Source organism: Panthera uncia, chromosome E1, assembly GCF_023721935.1.
Source record: "Panthera uncia isolate 11264 chromosome E1, Puncia_PCG_1.0, whole genome shotgun sequence".
NCBI classification, from domain to species: Eukaryota; Metazoa; Chordata; class Mammalia; order Carnivora; family Felidae; genus Panthera; species Panthera uncia.
The window spans coordinates 32292036-32312880 of NC_064814.1; the positions used below are offsets into that span (position 1 = coordinate 32292036).

General features: G+C 43.5%; 1 protein-coding gene across 7 annotated transcripts in view; it reads left to right on the forward strand.

Annotated features, from left to right (window-relative positions):
* The first annotated feature begins 3352 nt into the window (after positions 1-3352).
* YPEL2 (yippee like 2) overlaps positions 3353-20845 on the forward strand; it is a 108915-nt gene continuing 91422 nt past the window's right edge. For 2 of the 7 annotated variants that reach the window (XM_049637808.1, XM_049637802.1), the window contains exon 1: positions 7327-7639. The gene's annotated coding sequence lies outside the window, so the exon portion shown is untranslated. The other 5 variants (XM_049637805.1, XM_049637804.1, XM_049637803.1 and 2 more) reach the window with 5 other exon arrangements.

The window sequence follows — 20845 nt, forward strand, 5'->3', positions numbered from 1 at the left end:
TGTCATTCTAAGTAGAGGCTTTAAGGTGCATGATATGCTTTCATGTACTTGTTGAAACTACAGTGGTCCATAAATGAGCAGATACTAGAAGCCAATTTAAACCTAACCTGTGACCCTCAGCCTAGAGCACTGCCACCATAGCTGCCCTACATATCCATGAGGGGAAAAAAAAACATGTTTTTGTATAAGGCATTGATATTTTGGGGTTGCTTGTTATCACAGCCAGGAGCGAATTAAGGCTATTATGTGCTCAAACAGTATTCTAGGTGCTTAAGTTCATTGGGAATCAGACAAAAATCCTCACCCTCATGGAGGACCTACATACGGACCTGACTTTTTAATGGCTGCATACTATTCCTTTGTATAGAGGCATCGTGATTTATTCAACCAGTCCTTTTTTTAAATTTTATTTTATTTATTTATTTTGAGAGTAGGGGCGGGGCAGAGTCTTAGAGGGAGAAGAAAATCCCAAGCAGGCTCCTTGCTATTAGTACGGAGCATGACCTGGAGCCCGAAGTCACACACCATAAGATCATGACCTGAGCCAAAATCAAGAGTAGGACACTTCATCAACTGAGCCACCCAGGTTCCCCTCAACCAGACCTTTACTGATGGATTTAGGTTATCTCAAAGCATCAGTCTCAAAAGTTGAAAAGCATATTTCCAACATAAATGCATAGAAAGCACATATCAAGTCTTAATTTAACTTATAATGAAGAACCCACCAGGAGGACAAAGTTGGTTCGAAAGAGAATATGAAAGTTGAATAATGTAGTCAATGGATAAAAAGAAATTCTGAAATAAAATTGTTAATTTTGATACAAAACTGGCTAATGGCCTATAGGGTAAAAATAATTTTTGAGGTTTTCTTCTACTGGACAGAAGAAATAATCATTTCCCATTGTCAGTTTTAGAGAGTTGTAAAATGTCTGGGCTTTAATCAACGGTAAAATTACATTCTCCGGAGACAGTTTTTGCTAATACTAACAATGCTACAATATCCTTTTATACTCATTTTTGTGTGCATGTGTGAGCATATTTTAAGGAAAAGTTTCTAGAAGTGAAATTTCTGAGTATATTAATTTCTACTTTTGAGAGAGGTTACCAAATTGCCCTTCATAGAAATCATACCAATTTACCTTATTTCAAACAACATATGAATGGCTGTTTCTTCATATCTTTTCTACACAATGTTATCGAAACTTTTGCTAGCTGCCAATCTGATAGAATAAAAATAGCACCTCATTATAATTTTAATTTAAATTTTTTCTTACTATTACTATGATTGATTGAATATTTTTTCATATCTTTATAAGTTATTTCTTTTTCCTCTACTATGAACTGTCACTTCATTATCTTTGCCTTCAGAAAAATGAGGCTTTATCTGTCATATGTGTTCCAAAATTTTTTTTCACAGTTTCAGACATATTTTTAATCCTATTTTCTAGCTATTTACTATTTACTAGCTGTGTGACCTTGGGCAAATTAATTAACATCTCTGAGCTTAAGTTTACTCATTTGTAAAATAGGGATAATAACATAGTCCTCAATCCCATATTTGAAATTCTGGGGTACAGATTTTAATAATTTTTTTTAATGTGGGGCACCTGGGTAGCTCAGTCGGTTGAGCATCCGACTTCAGCTCAGGTCACGGTCTCACGGTCTGGTCTGTGAGTTCAAGCCCTGTATCAGGCTCTCTGCTGACAGCTCAGAGCCTGGAGCCTGCTTCAGATTCTGTGTCTCCCTCTCTTTCTGTCCTTCCTCCTCTTGCACTCTGTCTCTCTCTCAAAAATAAATAAACACTTAAAAAGTTTTTTTAAATAATAAAAGAATAATTTTTTTTTAATGTTTATTTTGAGAGAGTGAGAGTGGGGGGAAGGGCAGAGAGAGATCAAGACACAGAATCTGAAGCAGGCTCCAGGCTCTGAACGGTCAGCACAGAACCTGATGCCAGGCTCAAACTCATGAACCAAGAGACCATGACCTGAGCCTAAGTCAGATGCTTAACTGACTGAGCCCCCCAGACATCCAGGGATAAAGATGTTTTAAATTCTAGGAGCTTTCAGTGTGCATACACTGTATGTAACGTAAAATCCCAGGGAGTGGGAGCTCTTCAAGCATTAATATTCCTATAAGAAACATATGAATATACTAGATGGGATTAATAAAGCCTGTGAATGACCTCATGTTAGTTGAAGTTTGCCATCAAATGAGCTGCATATGTTTTGTTTTGTTTTGTTTTTTTCTTAGAAAGTGGAGCATGGGAAAAATCTGCCATGGTTTATTATATTAGTTTGTTGAAAGTTAAAAAATTTTGTACAGAAGAGAGACCTCCTCAATGGTATTGTAACTGGTTGGGAGATATATCTACTGATTAGACAAATATTGAGACTAGCCCACATGGGAAGGACTGGGTAAGAAAAGATACTCCATGAAGATGCTATTAGAAGTTTGTGAAAATAAAGTAAGGAAAATATAATTGCTTGTATTCTGTCATTTTTTTTACCCTACAGATTTTAATTATTGAATACTACTGCTCTGCTTTTGTTCCATATGAGCTCTGTCAAACTCACTTTTGATTTTCAGACTTTTTTGGATTTCGAACTGTGCTTAGGGTATGTAGACCTGTGGTATCTTCCTCCATAAGGTGGTTGTGAAGATTGGATTAAATTAAACAATGCATGTAAAGTGTCTATACCAGCTCCTAGAACATAGGAAGAGCAAGATAAATATTATTGTTACTGTTGTTTTTAAGATGGAAGTGCTAAGCTCTTATAACTCTTGTTTCCAGGCCCTTTAGCTTGGCAAAGGGTTTTGCTTTGCTTGATGTTCAGATACGTTTCCTTGTAAAGGTGACTGAGATATTTGAAGAGAAGAGGAGAGAAGCATTTTTATTCTTTGATGGTAGGGAATAAAGAGAATGACTGGACTTTGAAGCCAGATAGGTCAGGGTTCAAATTCCATACGATCAGCTTTAAAAAAAAGAGAGAGAAAATTATCTATCTTCCAGGTTGCTTTGAGGATTAAATATAGCTAGATAGAATAGAAACTGCTCTGTACACAATATGTGCTCAATAAATAATGGCAGTTTTTTGTTAGGGTATGTTCAGGAGGGCTGAGGTACAACACTTAACCCATTTGCAGTCTGAAAAGCATATAATCAGCCACTTTCATGACAGAAAATGAAGGAGTTGGACAAGGATCAGAGAAAGCATTTATTGTACATAAAGAAACAAAGCACTGTTACCATGATCTGTTCACAGGAAGATGGCACCAAGCCTTCCTCTGTGATGTAATGTCATGGGACTTTGGGGGCGGGTGGGGTGGGGGGAGGAGGAGGGGATATAATGAAGCCTGGGATGAGCAACTTCCCCTCCCCACACAGACAGAGGGCAGTGTTTTCCCAGGTGATATGGTAGTGTGAAAGCTTGTAGCCTTTAACCTCCAGGAACTTTCTATTGTACTGTGATTTTAAAATGTAGGTTGCCTCTATTACTATAGGATACCCTGACATTTCAGGTTTAATGTTGTCATACTACAAAGTAAGACTGCTATCTGTTGATCAGTATACTCTGAGGACCGATGCTATCCATTCCCGCTTGGATCCCTACTGGATTCAATTCAGATATAAACCTCAAGAGAGGGCCTACCATGTGCCAGGTGCTGAAAATACAAAGACATCTGATAAGGTTCCAGCCCAGGAGGCACTGGCAGAAGGGATGGATAACTGATAACTCCTACTAGGGAATGCAGAGTGTTGAGTGATATAATAGAGCTATGAATAAAGTGCTGTGAAGGTACTGAGGAGAAAAAGAATGAATTCTTCTAGGGAGGTTAAGGGAAATTCCTCCAAAGGAGTGACATTTGATCTGATCTTTGGACTGAGTCATTAAGCAAAAAGGCTTTGAGATGGAATGATGAGAAGAAAAAGCAGAGGGGGAAGGTGGGGGGTTAAGGAGAGAATAATGTTCTAAGTGAGAGAAACTGTGGAGACAAAGATGTGAGGCTGTGGACATGTTCATTCGTTTGTTCAGTTAGTTACTGAACAAACAAACATTGGTTGAGAATCAGACACTCTTCTTGGCACTAGGAATATAACAGGAAGCAAGACAGACCAAGGTCCCTGACGCTTTCATGGAGTTTACACTTTAGAGCTGGATGGGACAGAAACAGAAGACGAATAAATAAACGAACAAGGTAATTTCAGAGAGTTATATGTGTCATAAAGAAAATAAGGTGGGAGAGAGTATGATAGAAAGTACTCTGGGAGGGGGAGCAGATTGGGTAGTTGGAAGAGGTATTTGACCTGAGAACCAAGTAGCAAGGAGGCAGTCTTCTGTGGCAAAGTGTTTCTGGTGGAAGGAACAGCAAATAAAAATACTGTTAACAGGACTAGGCCTGGTGTTATTTGAGGAACAGAAAGGCAGCCATCTTGACTGTAGCAGCATGAGCAAAGGAGCTGCAGGGGAAGACCAGAGAGATTGGCAGAGCTGGTTAGTAGGGCCTTATGGACCAACTTAAGGAGTTTGTTTTGAAAAAGTACCATTTGGTGTTGTACAGAGAATGGATTGGAAGAAGGGAGATCAGCTGTTGGTTACCCTCGGCAAGAGATGTGGGTGGTTTCACCCAGGGTGGTAGAACAGAGCAAATAGATACTTTTGAAGTAGAGCTGACAAGAGCTGCTGATGGATTGGTGTGGGGATGGGGGAAAGGAACATGTATGTAAACATATGAAATACAACGATGTGAATGTGGCAACAGTGGGAACATGGGACTGGAGAGGTTGCTGGAAAAGAATGGCTGTTAAGGCTTTGGGAATGAATGAATTTGGCCTTATGCAGAGGAGACAAGGGTACTGGGCCATTGACAAAGCCATACTGATAACCTGTCTGGGAAGCCAGGAACATCTCAAACTTTTACTGTCCAGGATTTTTTTTTTTTTTTTTAAAGAGCTCTTTGGTAAAATCTGAATAACTTTTTGACTTCCCTACATTCTCTCCATCCCATTTTTTGCCCTACAGGATAAATATCTGTCTATTCTCATACACTGTCCATTGGCCCCAGCTTCTCTCCTGGGTAGTCTTCAGAATTCTACCATCCAAGTGAAGCAGGAAGTTCTGCATGTAATAGGCACTGAGTATGTGTGTACAGAGGGGCAGTCAGAAGTGTTTGCTTTCAGTGAGGGACAGAAGTCGCTTCTACTACTTGTTCCACTTCTACCCTCATGCTTAGCAACTCACCATGCTTGGCCCTTTTGACTGGGAAGAGGTATGATCAGGCTTAGTAAATATTTTTTGTTGTTGCCATTGGCTGGCTGGCTGGTTCTATTGTCTCCTGGTCCTACTGTCTGATTCCCTTCTCCAGTCCCCTGCATACACACAGCAGGCCTGCAGGGGTCCTCAGATCTCCCTCCGAACCACTGCACCAAGCTTGTCCTCCTAAGCTAATGTTATCTTTTATTTAAACAGAAACAGTAGCCACCAATCTTGTTACATAACATCCCAGTATCCTAGGGTGTTAAACTAAGGCAGCATCTACTGTTGGGAAGTGTTGATCTGGCAACACAAAAACTCTCTAGAATATTGCTGAAACGTTGTAACAAGTTTGACTTCCTGGCTTTACTTAGAATTTTGGAGGGGAAGGGACTTTAGAGATCAGGCTATCTGGATCTTTGTTTTCAACTGTGAAAACTAAGGCCTAGAGAGACAAAGAAATTTGCCCAGGGGGCACATCGGGGCTAGAAATCAAGCTCTTGATAATCTAAAGAATCCATCACATTTTAGATAAAGGATTAAGTGTTAAACCTTTCTTGTTTGTGATTCTTTCTTATCTGAAAAGGTTTCTTTTTTCTTTTTTTTCAGCTTTAGGCTTTCCAGGTTTGTCAAATGTGAACAGTGATAGTGACATGGTGCTCCGGATTACACACCCAAACTGCAAATTTGAGACTGATACATATGTATGATGCTGATGAATTTGAGGTATTTGTGTTGTTTTTAACAAACATTTTACTGACATTAGGACTGGATTCACATCCAACCATACAAGGTATATTAACTGAACACAGTATGAATGCAATGTATAGTATCTGAATCAAATATATTTTAAAGACAGCTGGATGGAGTTGCAGGTGAAGCTACAGCCACCTGGGGATCTACCTCAGTAACATTCTTAGTTTATGTCCAAACCAGTATATGAAAGGGAGTTGAAGTCAGCGGTATCTCCAGAGGCATCTCACATCCTGAGAGCTGCTCAATAAAACATGGGGTTTCCTACTGCTCTCTGGGGAATTGCAGAACTTTAGTGGTGAAGTGAAAAGGCTGGGCTGCTCTCTTCCCCTGACCCCTGCCAGCATTCTTTCTCAAACTGACCTGTTTTCCTGCAGGGAGACTGCCCCACTCCACCCACCTGGTGCCTTCCTGGATTTCCTGACTGCCTGGGCTTATTTTTTAACCTTCTCTTACTTGAAAAGCACCACTTCACTGACCCAGAACGTGGGCTTCTCCCTCTGTTCACTGGCCATTCCACTTTTCTGGGCTAGCCATCCGCATTTCCCTTCAAAATCTTTGGAAAATCGGCAGCAATAGGGGGCTGGGCGCCTTCCAATTCCCCTCCACGTCTTTCCTACTTGTAACTCGCTGAAATTACTAGCAGAGCAGGGAGAAGTGGAGAAATGGCTTGCTTCTGAGTAGGGCCTGGGCTGGGTTGGCATTATTTTATTAAATTCAATCGGACCGGGTCCTGAGAACCTCTTAAGGTAACTTAGGCTCTGAGTTAGAGATGGCTAACGTGTAACGAGCGCGTTACTGTCTTGACCCTACAAGCACCATTACAGCTTACCCACTCCTATTCCTAGGTTCTAGGAATCCCAGCCTTGACCTGCGGACAAACCCCAAACACAAATAAAAGGTCTCCCCTCAGGCACTGAAAGCCCACCCTGCTCAGACCCGGCACTCCGCACTCCCCGCACCCCAGCCCGGCCAGCGCCGAGGGGTGGGGGTGGGAGGCTGGGGAAGCGGGGGGCGGAGTTCCGTCCTTCGCTGATTGGCTCGGGGAGCATGGGCTGCGGCCGAGCCGGGCCAACCCGCGGCGTGTTGCTATGTGCTAGGGCGAGGGGATAGGCGCGGGGGCGCGTCCGTCACAGGGCAGCCCCCGGCCCCGACCCGGAGGGATGCGGAGTGGCGGCGGCGGCAGTGGCGGAGACTGTGGCTTTAAGAGCGCGCCCGGAGCCCGGGAGCCAGCCGGGCGGCCCTCTGCTGCTGCGCACCCCCGCAGAGCCGAGCCCCGCGCTGGCCGGACGGGGCAGCTTGCTGCCGGGTGAGCGAGCCTGGAGCGCGGCGCGGGCCGGGCGCGCGTGGGCGTGGGGCGCGCTGTCAGCGCGGGCGCGGGGCACCCGGCAGTGGGCACCGGTCCCGTGGCCCGTCCGGCCCGGCTCCCGCGAGGTGCGCTGCGCCCCCGAGGCGAGGTCCGGCGTGGGGTGCCCGTGGAGGCCGCGGGCGCGAGGGGCGGGAAGCGGGCCGCCGGGGCCACGTGACCGGTTTGTTTACAAACACTGCAGGGCCCGGGCAGCTGCCCGCGGCGGGACCCGTGGTGGCGCGGGTCCCCGGGTCGGGGCGGAGGAGCTGTGCGAGAAGCCGGGCAAGTAAGTCTAGGGTGCGCGGTTTGGCGGACGGGACTTGGACACCGGGTCGCTGCTTCTTAGCACAGTTTCTGTGCGTTCGGGCTCCGTGGGGGGTCGGGAGAGGGTGGGCTTCGGACGCTTTCTGTCCCCGGTGACGCTGGGTCTCCGCTGGAGACACTGGGTCCGGGGCGTCGCCCCCGGGGCTCCCGCCTGTGGGGGACTGGCCGCCCTCGAAACTCCCAGGAGCGCTTGGCCGGCCCTGGGCCGAGGTAACCGCAGCCGAGTTCCTGCCTGGCCGCTTCCCGGAGCCTCCCCACTGCCCTTGCCAAGGGGGTGGGCGCCGAGTTCTCTCCTGCCCGACGGAATGCAGGGGCCTCTCCAGCGAATACCTCCCAGGAACTGGCGCTGAGGGGCAGCCCTGACCTGTCACTGCTTTAAGTTCACCCTCCTTGGCCGCCGACCTCCTGGGTGTCTTTAGTCCAGTGGTGGCTTTTCTCCCGTTGGGGGTTGGGGAAACCACCTGTTCTTTTGGACCCAGCCCAAGAGACTGCCACCTCTGACTTCACTCGCAGCATACAAGCACTTAAAAAGCCAAGTGAGTGAGTGCCCTCCGTTTTTTTTGTTTTTTTGTTTTTTTGTTTTTTTTTTCTGCTGCAAGTAGCGGACCCTCCCACAGTCTCACCGCCGTGAATGGCACACCAAACTGCTTCTGGGTTTTATGGGGCTTTGCTTTCTGGCCTTCTTGTCAACTTGTTGTCTTCGAGTCTTGGCTCTTTTAACTGAGTACTTGCTTCTGGTGAGTCTAAAGGCTAATCTAGCTACTCATCCTCCTTTCTGTGCCCTTCCTCTCTTGTTCCTGTCTTCTGGCCCAGCAAGATGGGTTTCCCTGACCCAGAGCATTAGGCAAGCCGCTTCTCTGTATCTCATTTGGTGAGGGAACACTGGCAGAGCAAGGAACTCAGGGGGTTTAGAAGTTAAGTGCCTTGACCAAGGTAACTCCTGTCACTGGCTCTGCAGTAGGACTTGACCTCGCATGCTTGACGCTCTTCAGTAGTCTCCTCGTTGTGAGAACTTCAGGCCTTGCCATCAGTGGGGTTGGCTTTCCTTTGACTTCATCATTGCCACAGGATGCAAAGATGGGCCAAATCTCAGTTGTCTATTCTCCCCTCATCTCCTTAGCACTCAATACTAAGGCTGAGTCTTGCCCCTGATGAGGAACATTTTAATTCTTCTGAATTGTGACATGAATGGCTATAAGTTCTTTACCAAGGAAAAGGTCCAGCCTGAGGAGAGTTGTGCAAACTTCCCTTTGGCACCATCCCTTATCCCCATCTTTGTGGTAAAGGTCTCAGGCAGGGGTGGGGGCCTTGGGTTCATCCCCCTCCTTAGCTCATATTGGTTTAGGATTTAATAATAGAATTTCTGGGATCTGTCTTGATATCTTGTGTTTGAACTAAAATAAGAAAGCTTGGAGTTAGGGATGGAAAATGGAAAATAAACATGCACAAGAGTATTATTTTCCTTCTTTCCTCTAGGAGAGTGGTTTTCAAACTTTGGGGTCCAAAATAAGGAATACCTTTTGCATCTCTGCACTGAGGTCCACACCTGCATGAAGTTCTAGGAAATAATTGCCCTCACTACCTACAGTGTGCTCCATATATAGATTTTCTTCTTAATTAAAAAACAAAAACAAAAACTCAACTGTTGGTCATGGCCTGTTAACTTGATTTCTTGACCAAATGAGTGAATGGGTGATGACCCACAGTTTAAGAAACATTGCTGTAGGACAGAGGTCCTCAAACTTAAATGTACATAAAGATGAGCTGAGTAGTATTAAAAATGCCGTCTGGGGGCACCTGGGTGGCTCAGTTGGTTAGGCGTCCAACTTTGGCTTAGGTCATGATCTCCTGGCTTGTGAGTTTGAGCCCCGCATAAGGCTCTCTGCTGATAGCTCAGAGCCTGGAGCCTGCTTTGGATACTGCCTCTGTCTCTCTTTGCCCCTCCCCCATTCATGCACCGTGTCTCTCTCTTTCAAATATAAATAAACATTAAAAAAAGTATTTAAAAACTGCAGTCTGTCAGTACACTCTGGAGATATTTTTCTCAGTGGGTCATGAGATTGTGATATAGGTGGTCAATAAGAAATGGCATAAACTGGATATGAAGTGTGCAAAGCCTTAGTCAAGTGTGTGACCCACTCTATACAAACCCAAGATCACTCATCTGACAGCACTAGCTTAGGCTTTGAGAAGTCTAAGGGCATAGTGTGGTTTGCTTTCAGCTGTCATGAAGCCTTGGCCATAAGACCCCCCATCGCATCCACACCACCCTGCCCAATCTATTTGAGGGCTGCTGTGTTCTGTACCCCTGGATGTTTCTAGGTGCGTGGGGTTGGGGTTGTGAGTAGTTCTGATGAATCTGCTCTACTATTCATAGATTATGTGACTTTTTACTGTTTTAATGATTTTAATAGTTTTGAGACAGTGACATAGTTATTATGCCTGGGATGTTAACAATTGGCCAGCAGAAAATGTTGATGCTGTTTAATAGCTGGGTATTCTAGGCCATGTGGCCTGGGGGAAGGGCAGGTTGGTGATTTTTGGAGGGGGTCTGGGAGAGTCAGGGCCTTATCTGTCAACAGTTGTTAATAAGAAGGGACATAAGTTCCCCTGACCTCCTTGCCTACCTACCTCAGCCCTGGTTCTTTCCTGTGATGATAGCTTGACTTCTGCGTGCAGGTGAACCTTGTTAGTTACCCAGTTTCTGATGCTGTTACCTCTATCTCAGCCGTCAAGCACAAACCTGATGTATCCACATGTTAGATGTTTTCCTTTATTGTGTCCAAACATGTTGGTAAAAGAAATTTCCTTGAATTAATCAAAGCTGCATTTAGCTTCAAATAGAACCCTATCCAAATTCAAATTCAACTATGGTCCTTCCTGCCAAAGATATGGTTTATATGGGAACACTAACTGTAGGATTGTTGAAATTGATAATATTCAGTTTGGTCAAACAGCTTACATTTGGAATATTTAGTTTTGAGCCAGTAATAAAAAAGAAAGCAACAAATGCATGGCAAAGGATAGGATATCCTAGTATAGAAAAGCAGAGGGAAGAGATGTCCAGGTGGGACTCAAATGGAGGTTCAGGATCAGTTTCCTTTGTAAATTATCTTGGCATTTCCCTAGGGTCCATCAACAAACCACTAGGTGCTCTGACAATTGCATCATTTAGCATGAAAGGGTATTAAGCTCTGGAAAAGGAAGCATCTTTTTAAAATGTAGCCTCCTGTTATGGGAAGTCAGGGCCTTCCGGCTAAAGGTATTTTATTAGAGTTGATAGTTTTCAATGATGTCATCCTTAACAAAAGATGATATTTACTTGCATCTTTATATATTTTTTTAAGTTTACTTATTTATTTTGAGAGAGAGAGAGAGAGAGAGAGAGAGAATCCCAAGTAGGCTCTGCACTGACAGTGCAGGAGTCGTGAACCCTCAAACTAAGATCATAACCTGAGCCCAAACCGAGAGTCCTGGGCCTAACTGAGCCACCCAGGCAGGTGCCTCTTACTTGCTTCTTTAAAGGACCACACCTACCTGAATTTCCCTGAGATTTGTGAATATAGCCCCTGAGAGTTTAAAAATAAATTGGATTATGCTACTCCCCTGTTTATAGTTTTCCAGTGGTTTCGTATTGCCCTTCAGACATAATCCAACTCCTTTCCCTGTAGGCATTGCACAGCCTATCTCCTTCCCCCAACTTCTCTCTCCTCCTCTCCTATGTGGCTGGTCCACTCTGCTCCAACTGCACCAGCTTTCCTCAGGTTTCTAAAATCTGGAAGGTTTGTTTTTGTCATTGGGCCTTTATACTGGTAGTTCCTCTTTCCGGAATGCCTTTCTATAATTTTTTACATGATTGGCTTCTCTCACTTGGGTCTCAGAGAGCTCCTCTCAGAACAGCTCCTCCTTTCCCTGCCCCTCAACTTTATTGAATCTCCTTAACTTTGTTTTTTTCAAAGAACTTTAATACCATATGGAAATACATTGCCTACTTGATGGCTAGATTGGAAGCTTGGGAGTTTCTCTGTCTTGCTCACTATTGACAGTACCTGGTGTGGGTAGCATTGGATAAATATCGGTTGGTGGAATGGGTGAATGACTAAAGAGAGTCAATGGTTTGAGTCTTTAAGAATATGAATAATACTTAAAAAAAATGTTTCCTTACTTATTTTGAGAGAGAGAGAGCACGTGCAAGCAGAGGGAGAGGCAGAGAGAGAGGCTAGGTGCCTCCCTTGCAGGCTAGGTGCACTGTCAGCACGGATCTCAATGCAGGCTTGATCCCACCAACTGCATGATCATGACAACCGAAGTCAAGAGTTGGACGCTCAACTGACTGAGCCACCCAGGCGCCCCAATACTTTTATTTTTAAGAGAAGAGAAAAATAATTTTTCTCTTCCTTTTCCTGGGGTGGGCTACTGTTCTCTTGGAATTTATTTTAGGACTTCTGCTTTTCACAATATTTTTCACCCTTTTATACTTTTTATAGGTCTCTAAAAGCTCTGTTGTCATTTTGTTGTTAATAAACAGCTCTTGCCTCCCCTAGTAGCTTTATTTTGTTTTTACTGTTCTCCTGACAAATAAGCATTTCTACCAGTAATCACATTTCATCGATACAAGGAGGCACTGTAAGCAGGACTAGAGGAACCAGGAAGATTGGGATAATTAGCTCTGTGACCTTGGGCAATTTGCTAAACTTCTCTAAATCTCTGTTCCTTTTGTAAAAAAGGTCTAATACCAGTTACTATCACAGAATTGATGGGAAGATTAAATGAGAGAATGTATGGGAAACTGGGCACATACACACTTGAGTTAGCTTTTATTTATTTATTTATTTACTTTTGAGAAAGAGCTCGAGTGTGTGCATACCTGTGCACAGGGGAGGGGGTGAGAGAATCCCATGGCTCTCTAGGGCCAGCTCAGATCCTGACTGGGGGCTTGATCTCACAACTATGAGATCATGACCTGAACTGAAAACAGGACACTTAACCAACTGAGCCACCCAGGCACCTGCTGTTAGCTTTTAATAACACTCATATCAATAGGTTTCCCTCCTCTCTTTGGCAGGAATTCCCAATCCATTGATTTGGGAATGTGCAATAAGAGGCAGAAAACCACCAGATCTTTAATTAGTGCCAATAAATGAAGACCAAACATGTCACTTAGATCTATCAGAACCAGAACAGAAGTTCGAAATCACCTCATTGCAAATTGCTGCCCAACTTAAAAAAAAATTTTTTTTAAAATGTTTGTTTTTGAGAGAGAGAGAGTACGCGCATGGACACAACACACACACACACACACACACACACACGCACACGCACACACAAAGTGACGGAGGGGCAGAGAGAGAGAGGGAGACAAAGAATATGAAGCAGGCTCCAGGCTATCAGCACAGAGCCAGATGCAGGGTTTGAACTCACCAACCACAAGATCATGAACTGAGCCAAAGTTGGACACTTAACCGACTGAGTCACCCAGGGGCCCCCTACTGCCCAACTTTTAATAACACCCATATGGAAGAAGTCATATTTATGCAAGTTTTTGGAAGGACATGTTGTCTACCTGTTCCTCTGGCCATTCTTAGTTTTATCCTTGGATTAAGCTGGCTTACTGAAAGGTGCATATTTGGGCCATATTACCTCAGCCTCTTGAGTTATTTTCACTGAAATGAACTTTCACTGCCCTTTGCTTTCCTGGAGGACGTTGTCCTAAACAGCTTTATATAACTTGCTACTACATTTCTTATAAGGGTTGATGTCGTTGAAGTCTTAAGCTACAATTTCACTTAGTGTCCCCTTTAAAAAGTTAATAGGAAGAAATTTCTTTCAGGAATGAGTGCCAGAAAAAACTTTCCTCTCCTGAGGAACGGGCATGATATTTCTTTTTGGGCAATTGGAAATGTATAACTTATCATGTTTCTCTTTTTGTTCTGGGTGCCAGGAGGCACAGAGCCAAATTTGTGGCCTGACTTTAGTAACTATAGGGCCCTACATCCTAATTTTTTCCAGTGTTAAACTTGTAATTTTTATTTTCTCTAATTTCAAGTTAATGATTTATATTTCTCTTTTAATTGGATATATGCTGGTTTGGGTATTAAAATCATTTTAGATTTTACATTTTAGAGATATAAACATTGAGGCTCAAATAGGCAAAAAGGACTTGTTTAAGACACAGAGCTAATTAGGGCAAAGCAGAGACTGTAAACCATACATTTTGTTTCTCAGGCCCAGGGTTGTTTCTACTCCTGTATATTTCTGGAAAAATACCAACTCTTGAATAAAATACCAAATACCCCATAGTGTCTTTTTATTTATTTATTTTTTACATTTATTTATTTTTGAGAGACAGATTGAGACAGAGCACGAGCAGGGGATGGACAGAGAGAGAAGGAGACACAGAATCTGAAGCAGCCTCCAGGCTCTGAGCAAGCAGTCAGCACGGAGCCTGACGCGGGGCTCAAACCCACGAACCGTGAGATCATGACCTGAGCCGAAGTCAGACGCTCAACCGACTGAGCCACCCAGGTGCCCCTGCCCCATAATGTCTTGGTCCTAGGCAAAGCCTACCTCCTCTCTGTGATGGGGCAAAGGAGCATTCTGCCAGAGAGGTGCAACACTGCCACTCACATTCCTGGTTGGGTCAGCAGCACTGTGCTCTCGTGTTTCCTGAGCTACAGCCTTCCCCTGTGGTCTTGAGAATGTGGTATATCCAGATTTAGTGGTTTTGATCTGAAACTAGATTGCCAGCTCAGAATGAAATTAGTCTCTAGTGGCTCAAGTTCCCTTGCCTATTTTTTGTTAGGAAAGGAAGGCTTGATATCCATATGGCACATGTGTTCCACTGAGGCCCAAACAGGGTCTTCTGGGAGTGAACAGTCGTTGAGTTTGGTTTGACTGAAGAAAGTGGCATTATTTTATCTGATAGGAAATTTAATCATAGGAAATACTGACCTTCCTAATGATTTGTTTTGTTTTGCTTTCCTATGCTGTTCTGGTTGTGAGTACCTGGGGCAAGAGAGGGTAGGCTTTGAGCACATCCTGCCTGAGTCAGGAAAATTTTGATTCCTATTTTGAGCTACAGAAGAGGAACCTCTGGCCTAAGGCTGAAACTGAACCTTGGTTTTACTTTGTTTTCCTGGCTAATAATAATTCAACAGATAATATGGGACCTTTGGGAGATAAAGATGAGTTAAGATATGGCCCCTGCCACATATACTCTTAAGCATATACTCTAATAGGGTGATTAAGGTGTATGTGTCAATAAGGTACCGAGAGTTTGAAGATACAAAAAGAAGTATAGGCATTTTGGAGATGGGGCTGTGAAGAATGATGAGGATTTAAACATGCAGAAACACTCCAGGGGGAACAGTGTGTGCAAAGGCACAGAGGTGTGAACATTAAGAGGTAATGTATGGGGAATGTTCAGTAGGCACATGAGATGTTGGAAAGAGAACATTGGGATTTTGCTTGGGCTACTATTGTTACAGTTTAGAGTAAGTTCATGGAAATGGACTGTGGCTTCCATTCACAGAAGAACTCTGTGAACAGTGGTTAGTTGATACAGATAATAGGCATTCTCCAAAAATGGGACTATCCCTAGAGAGTCTCAAACCTGGGTGCCATAAGGATTTCTAGGCCAACCAAAGGCCTACAAAATCAGAATTTTCAGGATAGGGAATCTAATAAAAGCAAGCAAATTATAACCCTCCCCCTCCCCTCAATTTCCCATTTTTGTAATGGAGCCCAGCCCCACACACATTTCTGAGGTCTGGAAATCACGGAGGTAGTAGATATCCCTAGCAGAAACCAACTACTAAGCATCTATGACCTTTAGCCTCCTTTCCCTTACTGTATTTTTACCACTTCCTTTTCTTTTGTTCGTATGGCTCCTGTGTGTGTCCTCCATTATATTTGCCTCCTGTTTATCTCTTCTTTTACCACTTTGGTCCTTTGTGTGTGTGGGGGGGTCCCTCCCTAAGTTGATCCACCACCAAGTGGACCATAGGTAGAAATGAATTCTCTTTCAGTATTTGCTGTATTAAAGGTATAAACATATGTATTATGTATAAATGCAAATTAAATGGGGCTTTCGGTTATTTTGACTTACATGATTCTTTGTTTCCTTAGGATTTGAGGAAAAAAGTATCCCTATATAACTGCAGCGTTAAAGCTAAAAATCCATGAGCAGGAAGATTTGATAGGAACTGAAAACTAGCTATTGTGTCTGATCTGTTGTCCTATCTTCTGGTTGAGGTTATTCCCTTCCCTCATTTGTTTTCTTGTATTTCTGTAATTAAAAGTTGAAGCAGTGAACCAACCCTGAGAGTCTGAAGATGTTTTAAGAGAACTTGACATTTTTGTTTGCATTATAACTAGTTGATTTAGACTCTCCCTCTGGAAGATGTTCTGCTTGTGGCTCTAATGAGCTCAAGGGCCAAGGATACCCATCTTTGGACTCTTCTCTGACTTGTCAGGATTAAAACATCCTTGGGTGGGGGTTGTCCCAGGATTCAAATCTTGGTTCTGGTACTATTTATTTATTTATTTATTTATTTAATATTTATTTATTTATTTAATTTATTTTTAAAATTTACATCCAGGTTAGTTAGCATATAGTGCAACAATGATTTCAAGAGTAGATTCCTTACTGCCCCTTACCAATTTAGCCCATCCCCTCTCCCACAACCCCTCCAGTAACCCTCTGTTTGTTCTCTGTATTTAAGAGCCTCTTATGTTTTGTCCCCCCTCCCTGTTTTTATATTATTTTTGCTTCTCTTCCCTTATGTTCATCTCTTTTGTATCTTCAAGTCCTCATATGAGTGAAGTCATATGATATTTGTCTTTCTCTAATTTTGCTTAGCATAGTACCCTCTAGTTCCATCCACGTAGTTACAAATGGGAATATTTCATTCTTTTTGATTGCTGAGTAATACTCCATTGTATATATATACACCACATTTTCTTTATCCATTCATCCATCAATGGACATTTGGGCTCTTTCCATACTTTGGCTATTGCTGATAGTGCTGCTATAAACATGGGGGTGCATGTGTCCCTTTGAAACAGCATACCTATATCCCTTGGATGAATACCTAGTAGTGCAATTGCTGGGTCGTAGGGTAGTTCTATTTTTAATTTTTTGAGGAACCTCCATACTGTTTTCCAGAGTGGCTGTACCAGTTTTCATTCCCACCAGCAGTGCAAAAGGAATCCTCTCTCTGCATCCTCTCCAACATCTGTTGTTGCCTGAGTGGTTAATGTTAGCCATTCTGATAGGTGCGAGATGGTATCTCATTGTGGTTTTGATTTGTATTTCCCTGATGATGAGTGATGTGGAGTATTTTTTCATGTGTTGGTTGGCTATCTGGATGTCTTCTTTGGAGAAGTGTCTATTCATGTCTTTTGCCCATTTCTTCACTGAATATTTGTTTTTTGGGTGTTGAGTTTGATAAGTTCTTTATAGATTTTGTATACTAACCCTTTAAATGATATGTCGTTTGCAAATATCTTTTTCCATTCCTTCTGTTGCCTTTTAGTTTTGATGATTGTTTCCTTCACTGTGCAGAAGCTTTTTATTCTGATGAGGTCCCAGTAGTTCATTTTTGCTTTAGTTTCCCTTGCCTCCGGATACGTGTTAAGTAAGAAGTTGCTGAGGCTGAGGGCAGAGAGGTTTTTGCCTGCTTTCTCCTCGAGGATTTTGATGGCTTCCTGTCTTATATTTAGGTCTTTCATCCATTTTGAGTTTATTTTTGTGTATGGTGTAAGGAAGTGGTCCAGCTTCATTTTCCTGCATGTCACTGTCCAGTTTTCCCAGCACCACTTGCTGAAGAGACTATCTGTATTCCATTGGATAATTCTTTCCTGCTTTATCAAAGATTAGTTGGCCATACATTTGTGGGTCCATTTCTGGGTTCTCTATTCTGTTCCATTGATCTGAGTATCTGTTTTTGTGCCAAGGTTCTGGTACTTTCTAGTAGAGTGACCTTGGGCAAATTGTTTAACTTCTTGAGCTTTTTCCTCATCTTTTAAACAAGGGTAATCATAATAATGCCTGCCTCCCTGGGTTGTTAGGATTAATTGAGATAATGCATATCAAGTACTTGGCCCATCATAGGCTCAAAATAGGAAATTAATAAACTATAGAGTCCTGGAGTCTTACTGATAGTTGTGCATGGCCTCAGATGACTTATCCTTACCTCCTCCCCTCACTTCCCACATTTTCAACCAACCTTTCTGAGCTCTTCCAGCAAGCCAGGCTTTGGGCTGGGTATGAAGGATGATTAACCAGATGTGCTCTTTGGCCAGGAATGGCTCACAATCTAGTGGGAAGACTGATCCATAAACAACTAGCTTTGTGGAGGATGTTTCTTAAATTATATGAAAAAACTGCACTGGCAACGTGCATGGTGCCCCTTGATAGGCTAGACCTGAAAGGAAAAGAAGCTGTAATTCTTACTAAAACCTATCTGCCAGTCCCATAACAGGAGAGATCCAGAAATTTGCGCTAGAATCAGTTTCTCTCTCCCACCCTACTGTCTCTTTTCTTCTTCAATAGATGGCAATATGAGATGACAGTTTAATAATTCCTAGGACAAAATACATCCATCTTCGAGCTGGTGATGGTTGGGACTTTAGACACACAGGCATCCTTTTGAAAATGCTTCTGCCCTTTTTTTTTCTCTTGAGTTTGAAGTTCAATTTCCAAATTCCAATTGTGGAAAGGCGGGGAGCCCAGCCACAGATGTCAGAGTCTAGAGTTTTGGATTTATTTGAATTGGGAGATTAAAGTGAGGAAGCCAAAGGCATGCTGAGAGCTGAACAACAGAATTGTATTGGCAGATTTGAGATGGATGGTTTGTAACTAATTGGGGCCCCAGCTGTGCCCTGGGGAGTAGCAGTTAAAGAGAAATCAAGGTCATACAGTGCCTGGGATCCAAAGACATTCATTTATTCAGTAAATAATATTTGATCTTTGAGAGTGTGAGCTACAGATGAAAATCAAATAATCACCTCAGTAAAAGTACAACTGTAGCTGTGAAGAGTGCTGGGAGGAGGAATCTGTGTAGTAGGGGTTGGTGGAGACAAGGGGGAGGGTTCCCTGGCGAAGTAACTTTTAAAGATGGGCCACATCTCTTATCCTACTTTCCAAAATGTTTTCTTGATAGATCTTCTAAATAACTGTTTTACATTGTAGTTCAAGTGTAGCCCTGTCATGGGGGCAAAGCAATGGACACGATCCCTCTCTGGATCCCAGATCATGAGAAAAATGTATTGGTTTTGTTTTAACCAGGATTATCTTCTCTGAGCATGGCCAAATACCAAATGAAGGACTGATGCTGAGGGTGGCAATCTCTGGGAGCTGAAGGAAAAGGGCAGATGTGGCCCTCTTTTGTGCATGGACTAGAGGCAGGGTGGAGGGACCGCTTTCCTTGCTGGCCTGAACCAAATCTGATGCTTAATTTTTCTCAGACTCAGACTGCCCTGGGGCTTTTGTGGGGACCACTCTGGGAGAAATAACTTCCTGGGTTGGAAGTCTGAGGGTTTCTCCAGGGGTCAGAAGTCAATGCCAGTGTGGGGAGGGTCCCTTGGGAAGCTACCCAGGGTGGTGCACAGATGGTGTGAATGGCCAGGGGAGGCAGAATGGGGAACACTTCTGCCATCAGACAGAAGCTGGGTAAAACCATCAGAGGGTCTGTCTTGTTGTGTGTTGCATTGGAGATATGGCTCCATGGGACTGAGTATCATGTGCCATCTGCCAGTCCATGTGGGTTGATGTCACAAGAGTTTGCTGGCTTTTTAACTTTGTGGAGCATTAATGGTATTTGAGTCCCATGTAATGGCCAGAATTAGACATTTTAAATGCACTGGATAGTGTTTTAAATAAGATTAAAAATATCAGCTTTACAGGGCAGCACAGTTTCACTGATGGTCACTCATTTTACTCAGTTAATTACCATCTATCAAGTCCCTCTGGAAAAAAGAATAAAAGACTCTCTGATGTGCCTGAGAGTAGGAGTCCTAGGGAAACCAAGGGACAGTAAAGACTGGGCTTGTGACTGTAGGAAGTTCCCAGTCTGGAAGACACACAGTGTGATAGAGTACCATTCAGGAGACAAGTCTTTTGCATGCTGGGAAAAGGGGGCCACCACCAATGCTTAGGGTCTTATCTGGGTATTAAGGGATGAGTAGGCATCTTCCAGACATCGAATACAGGTTAAGGCTTTTCAGGAGTCTAAAACAACTTGGGAAAAGGTAGTGCACAAGCTTAGTCTTCTGGGGAAACAGGTTTGGAGGAGGTGGGAAGGTGATGGTGAAGATAAGGGGAATCAGCCCAGTTTCTTGGTGCCACCTGAGGGGTTGGACCTCATCCTATAGGCTGCTAGGAAACCACTAGAGGTTTTGAAACATGAGAGAGATGTGATCAGATTGTGTTGTATAAATAGAATTCTAGAATGGGCTGGAGAGGTAAGAGCTGAGTCAGGGAGACCAGTTTAGGATGCTGTCACGTGAGTTCAGGGTGAGAGAGGGTAGGGCTCACACAGTGCTGCTGGCTGTAGCTGTGAAGATGGCTATGGGAGGCTGGTTTGCAGAGCCAGAGCCAATTGTCTAGGGGACTGATAGAGTATGACATAGAAGCAAGAGAGAATAAAGGGTCTTTCCTGCTTCGGTATATGGGCCTTCAGGAGAAGGGAGCAGAATTAGGGTAAAGGTGGTAGGAGCCAGGAGAAGGGGAAAGATGGTGCTGGCTTTGGATGCATTTAATTTGAAGTGTCTTCCTAGAACAAGTTAGAGGCATCCTATAGAAAGGGACCCAGGCTTCATGACCAGAAGGCAGAGGTTTAGAAGACTTGGATATGGATGAGAATGTCTATGGGGAGCAAGCAGTCAGGGACATGGTAGAAGCACCTCCAAGGAGGAGGAGGAAGGAAGAAGAGCAGCCAGGGAGATTGAGGCTCAGTGAGAGAGAAGAGCCAGGAGAGGCATGATAGGCCATAAGGGGAGAGTTTAAGGAAAAAGTAGCCCACAAGAGAACTAACTGAATGCAACACCAGGGCCAAATAGTGTTAGCATTAAAAAATATTAGTGTTTGGACTTGGCATGTTGGAGGCGCTGCCCATGTTTTTGTTACTCAAAAGCCTGGTTGTGATAAATGATATTCATGGATCTT